Source organism: Perognathus longimembris, chromosome 3, assembly GCF_023159225.1.
Source record: "Perognathus longimembris pacificus isolate PPM17 chromosome 3, ASM2315922v1, whole genome shotgun sequence".
NCBI classification, from domain to species: domain Eukaryota; kingdom Metazoa; phylum Chordata; class Mammalia; order Rodentia; family Heteromyidae; genus Perognathus; species Perognathus longimembris.
Genome location: NC_063163.1, coordinates 66,512,043 through 66,518,184, shown reverse-complemented (window position 1 = coordinate 66,518,184; position 6,142 = coordinate 66,512,043).

The following is a 6,142-nucleotide window of genomic DNA, read 5'->3' as shown; positions in this document are numbered from 1 at the left end:
TACTGCTGGCTGCACACGCACGTGGCCATCCTGGAGGTGAGACTCGGCCACCGGCCTTGCCAGGCTGGGAGGTGGGGGGTGGGGAAGGGGACAGGTGGCCACAGTGCATGGCAGCAGAGTTGGCACAAGACATGCTCCCTCTCTCTCTCTCTCTCACACACACATACACACACACACATACACACACACAGGGGTGTGGTGGGCTTGGGTGGCCTGTGCCCCGCACACCTGCTGTCCCCACCAGGGCCCAGGTCAAGGGTGATACTTTCTATGGTTGATCCCTCCCCTCCTGCCCCCCAGGAGCAGTGATTACAACTGCAATTTCATTATGGCACAAGGGCCAGAGGCCTTTGGCAAGGAGCCAAGTGTGCTGGCTGCCAACTCTCCCTCCTTTGTCCTTCCCCAGGCATCATGGGTTTGTGGAGTGTGTGTGTGTGTGTGTGTCTGTGTGTGTGTGTCTGTGTGTGTGTGTCTGTGTGTGTGTGTGTGTGTACTGGGATTTGAACTCAGGGCCTGGGTGCTGTTTTTAAGCTTTGTGCTCAAAACTCACTTTCTTTTTTTTTTTTGGCCATTCCTGGGGCTTGGACTCAGGGCACTGAGCACTGTCCCTGGCTTCTTTTTGCTCAAGGCTAGCACTCTGCCACTTGAGCCACAGCGCCACTTCTGGCCATTTTCTGTATATGTGGTGCTGGGGAATGGAACCCAGGGCCTCATGTATAGGAGGTAGGCACTCTTGCCACTAGGCCATATCCCCAGCCCCTCAAAACTCACTTTCTACCACTTGAGCCACAGTTCCACTTCCGCTATTTCTGGTGGTTCATTGGAAGAATCTCATAGACTTTCCTGCCCAGGCTGGCTTCAAACCATAATCCTCACATCTTAGCCTCTTGAACAGCTGGGATTATAGATGTGAGCACCAGTGTCCAGTTAGGGTGGGTTTTTGGAGATTTCAAGACTGGCCGAGTCCACACAGAGTTCATTTGTCTCACGGATGAGCTGGGCCTCTGCCTGTGCTTCGCTGTGGCAGCTGGCTGCTCGGCAGTCTGCTGCTCGGCGTGGTGGGGCTGCCAGAAGGACCACAGCAGGCTCACGGACAGAGGGTGGGAGGGAGGAGAGACCCCATCCTCACCTCCCTCCTGGGCTGGCAGGTGGCTGTCCTTCCAGGCCCCTTCGCCTTCATGGCTCTGTCCCCTTGGCATAAGGACGCCGGTTATACCTTGTCTCCAAATCAGGTCACATGCTGGGGTAGCCAAGCATGGAGGTCTGGGGGGAAATTCACATCAGCCACATTTCCCCATATTCATTTGTGGGTACCTGTTCCGGGGAGGCCTGGTGGCTCTTGCACGCCATTCACCATCCCTCCTCTCCTCTGGCTTGACTCTGATTTCACTCTGTGGCAGAGTGGCAGACCACGTGGACGTGGCCGGTGACGCCGTGGTCTGCAGAAAGACACGCCCATCACAACCCCTGGGCACGGAAAGAAATTAATGTTTAAGCTGCGTGCCAGGGGCTCACACACCTATAATCCCAGCTACTCAGGAGGCTGAGCTCCAGAGGACTGTGGTTCAAAGCCCAGCCCAGTCAGAGAACACCGAGAGACTCTCTCTCTCCTCTCCAATGGATTGGCAAAAAGCCAAACATGGAGGTATGGCTCAAGGGATAGAGTCCCTGCCTTGAGCAAAAAAGTCCAGGGACAGTGCCCAGCCCGTGAGCTCAAGCCTGCAAGATTGGCACAAGAAAAACAAGTTAATTGAGAGGGAAGGATGAGTCAGAGACAGGATTCTGCTGAGGTGCAAGCTGAATACCTACAATGTTATTAAAACAGATTTTCTCAGTTCCCTTTATTTTTATTTATTTATTTTTATTTTCAATCTGATGTACAGAGAGGTTACAGTTTCATACGTTAGGCATTGGATAAATTTCTTTTACTGTTTGTTACCTCCTCCCTCATTCCCCCTCTCCTCCTCCCCCTTTCCCTTCCCCCCCAAGAGTTGTTCAGTTCATTTACACCAAACAGTTTTGCAAGTATTGCTTTTGTAGTCGTTTGTCTTTTTTTACCCTGTGTCTCTCGATTTTGGTATTCCCTTTCAGTTTCCTAGTTCTAATACCAGTATACACAGTTTCCAATGTACTCAGATAAGATACAGAGATAGTGCAGGTACAACCACAGGAAGGTGATACAAGAAGATCATCAATAATAGAAGCTACGGTTTCACATAGCACGTTGATTATTTTTATTTTTTATTGTTATTGTAAAGGTGACGCACAGAGGGGTTACAGTGACATAATCAGGTAAAGAGTACATTTTTTGTTGTTGTTCTTGGTTCTTGGGCTTGTATTCAGGGTCCAGGTGCTGTCTCTGAGCTTTTTTGCTCAAGGTTAGTTCTCCAGCACTTGAGCCATAGTGCCACTTTAGTTTTCTGATAGTCTATTGGAGATAAGAGTCTCACAAGGACTTTTCTGTTCGGGCTGGCTTTGAACCAAAGTCCTCGCATCTCAGCCTCCTGGGTAGTGAGGATTACAGGTGTCAGCCACTGTTTCCTTTTGGTAAACCCTTACTCCACTCGCCAGTTCCCTTTTTATTTTTCTGTCTTGAAATTCTTTTTTAATTTTTATTTTTATTGTCAGGATGATGTACAGAGGGGTTACAGGTACTTGCATGCTTAAGGTGAATACACATACATTTTTCCTCAGACCTGTTATCCCCTTCCTCGTTTTTCTCCCTCCTTCCCTCCCCCCGGCCCCTCACCCCACCCCCTTGCTTTCTTGATTATTTTTTCTTTTCTATTTTTTCAAAAACAACAAACAAAGAATCAGTCAGTTCCTTTTTAAGGACGCTGTATGTTGGGTTGGTGGCTCCCAAGCTCTCTCTGCTCTTCCTGCGTGGGAATATGGGACAAGGCCAGTGCACAATGGTGGACGTGTTCTTTTCTTCACAGAAGACCCCAGGAGACATTAAAAAGAAAAGGCCTTCACAACCTTGAAGCACCAGACCCCCAAACTCACTCGTCTGCCTGGAAGCAACGTGGAAACCTTTCCAATAAATCTTGATAAGGCACCTCTCTCTGGTCCTCTGTTTTTCAGCCGGATTTGAACACTGTGCCACGTCTGGTGTCATGAGGACAGGCTGGGGCTCTAAGGGCAGCAGTGGGTTCAAATTCTGCCCAGCGGTGTGGCAGGATTTTCAGTCTGTATACTTGGCCCCCATCTCACAGGCTGGCCGTGAGAAATCCATTGATATAATGTGTGGAGATCATCACCACTGAGACCCAAAAGCCCTGGGAGGGGCCCAGGGCTGTCATGCCCTCCTTCACTGGGAACAGGTGGGAGTCTTGCTTAATTCCATCTTCAGGACTGAGCTTTACTGTCATGACAGAGTCTAAAATGGCAAAATAGCTGGGCACTGGTGGCTCACACTGGTAATCCTAGCTACTTAGAGGGCTGAGATCTGAGGATCGCAGTTCAAAGCCAACCCAGGCAATGAAGTCTGTGAACCTCTTATCTCCAATTCACCACCAGAAAACTAGAAGTGGCACTGTGGTTCAAAGTGGTAGAGTGCTAGCCTTGAGCTCAGGGACAGTGCCCAGGCCTTGAATTCAAGCCCCATGACTGACATAAAATAAAGATGACAAAATAACTTGGACAAGAGAGATGTTTAGGGCTGGGAGAGTGGCTTAGTGGTAGAGTACTTGCCTAGCATGCATGAAGCCCTGGGTTTGATTCCTCAGTACTACATAAACCAAAAAAGCCGTAAGTGGTACTGTGGCTCAAGTGGTAGAGTGTTAGGTTTGAACAAAAAGAAGCCAGGGACAGTGCCCAGACCCTGAGTTCAAGCTTCAGGACTGGCAGAAAACAAAAAGATGTTTATACAGGAGGTTCATGATGAGCATCTGGCTAAAGTAGATATGGTGCAAGTCATTCTCCACTGCTATGACAAAAGCCCTGGGACAACAAACTTTATTTATTTATTTATTTTCCCAGTCCTGGGCCTTGGACTCAGGGCCTGAGCACTGTCCCTGGCTTCTTTTTGCTCAAGGCTAGCACTCTACCACTTGAGTCACAGTGCCACTTCTGGCCATTTTCTGTATATGTGGTGCTGGGGAATCGAACCCAGGGCTTCAAGTATATGAGGCAAGCGCTCTTGCCACTAGGCCATATCCCCAGCCCGACAACAAACTTTAAAAAGAAAAAAGGTTTGCTTTGGCACACAGCTTCCGAGGTTTCAGTCAGTGGTGGCTGGCCCTCTGGCTTTGCAGCTGTGTGAGGTTCAGCATTGTGGCAGGAGCTTGAAGTAGACGAGGCAGCTTATCCCAGAGACACCAGGGAATAAAATTCAAGAGGAGAAGCCAGGTCTCACCATTCTCCGGGAGGACACGCCCCCAGTAACCTCACCACCTCCCACAAGGCCCTGCCTCCCCAGAGCACCAAGCTGGGACCAAGCCTTGAAACATTAAATTTTGAGGACACTCAGGATCCAACCTAGCCAGGCACTGGCGGCTCATGCCCATAATTCTACACACTCAGAAAGCTGAGATCTGAAGATCACAGTTCAAAGCCAGCCGAGGCAGAAAAGTCCCTGGGAGACTCTTACATTTCCAACAAACTAATTTTAAAAGCCAGACATGGAACTGTGCCTCAAGATGGTAGAGCACTAGCCTTGAGCACAAAGAGGCTCAGGGATAGTGCCCAGGCTCTGAGTTCAAGCCCCAAGATCAGCAAAACAAACAAAAACAACCAATAGCTACCCACTGTGTGGGTCTCTGATAATTATTTTTTTCTTGTCATTCATGGGGCTTGAACTCAGGGCCTGAGCAATGTCCCTGAGCTGCTTTTGCTCAAGGCTAGTGCTCTACCACTTGAGCCACAGCGCCACTTCCAGCTTCTTCTGTGTATGTGGTGCTGAGGAATCGAACCCAGGGCTTCATGCATGCTAGGCGAGCATTCTACCGCTAAGTCACACTCCCAGCCCCCGTAGTGCGTATTTTTTTGAGCTATGATGTGTCTTTCCGTCAGAGCATAACTCTCCCATCCTATGCTTCCTACTGCAGCTGGGGCAGCAGGAAATACCACTACACTCAGTTTTTCCTACTGAGCTGGAGTCTTGTTCTTATCCGCCTGGTCTGGCCTAGAACTGTGGTCTACCTGACCTCAGCCTCCCAGGCAACTGGAACAACAGGTGTGCACCATCAAACCCAGTTACTGGTTAAGATGGGGGGGAGGGGGAGTCTCATGAACTTTCACTCCCCTCACCTCATTGGCTTCAAACTATAATCATCCCAATTTCCATCTTGAGAATTAGCTAGGATGACAGGATTGAGCCAGAGTGCCTTGCTCATACTATATTCTTAAAATCAGCAAGCTATATTTAAATATATTAAAATATTAATGCATTTAAATACATACACAAAAGTATTTTCATCTTTTTTATTATATGGTACTGAGGAATGGAACCCAGGGCCTCATATATGCTAGGCAAGGAGCCTGCCACTAAGCCACATTCCCAGCCCCTCATCTGTTTTACTATAAACAAAATACCCAAGATGGCATGCTTACTAATAAAAGGGTTTATTTTCTTAAATTTTTTTCTCTTTTCTTTTTTGGTACTGGGGATCGAACCCAGGATGTTGCACTTGCTAGGCAAGCGCTTTGCCACTGAGCTACATCCCAGCCCTCTTAATTTTTTTGTAGGGCATGAACTCTAGGCCTGGGTGCTGTCCCCGAACCTCTTTGTGCTCAAGGCTAGCGCTCTACTACCTTGAGCCACAACTCCACTTCTGGTTTTCTGGTGATTAATTGGAGAAGAGTCTCTGGGACTTTTCTGTCTGGACTGGCTTTGAACTTCGACCCTCAGATCTCAGCCTTCTGAGTAGCTGGGATGACAGGCATGGGCCACCAGCAATAAAAGGGTTTATTTGGCTCAGAGGATCAACCAACGTGGCACTGGTGACTGGCTCAGCTCTGGTGGAGACCTCCCTTGCTGGCTCTATTCAGCTGTGCAAACATCTGGGAGATGTTAATTGTTATTTTTTATGGTTGCCAGTTACAAAGGTAATATACAGCAGAGTTGCAGTTACAATGTGTACATTTCTTTCTGGACAATGTCCTCCCCTCATGTAAGATTTTTTTAATGTACAGACCATGC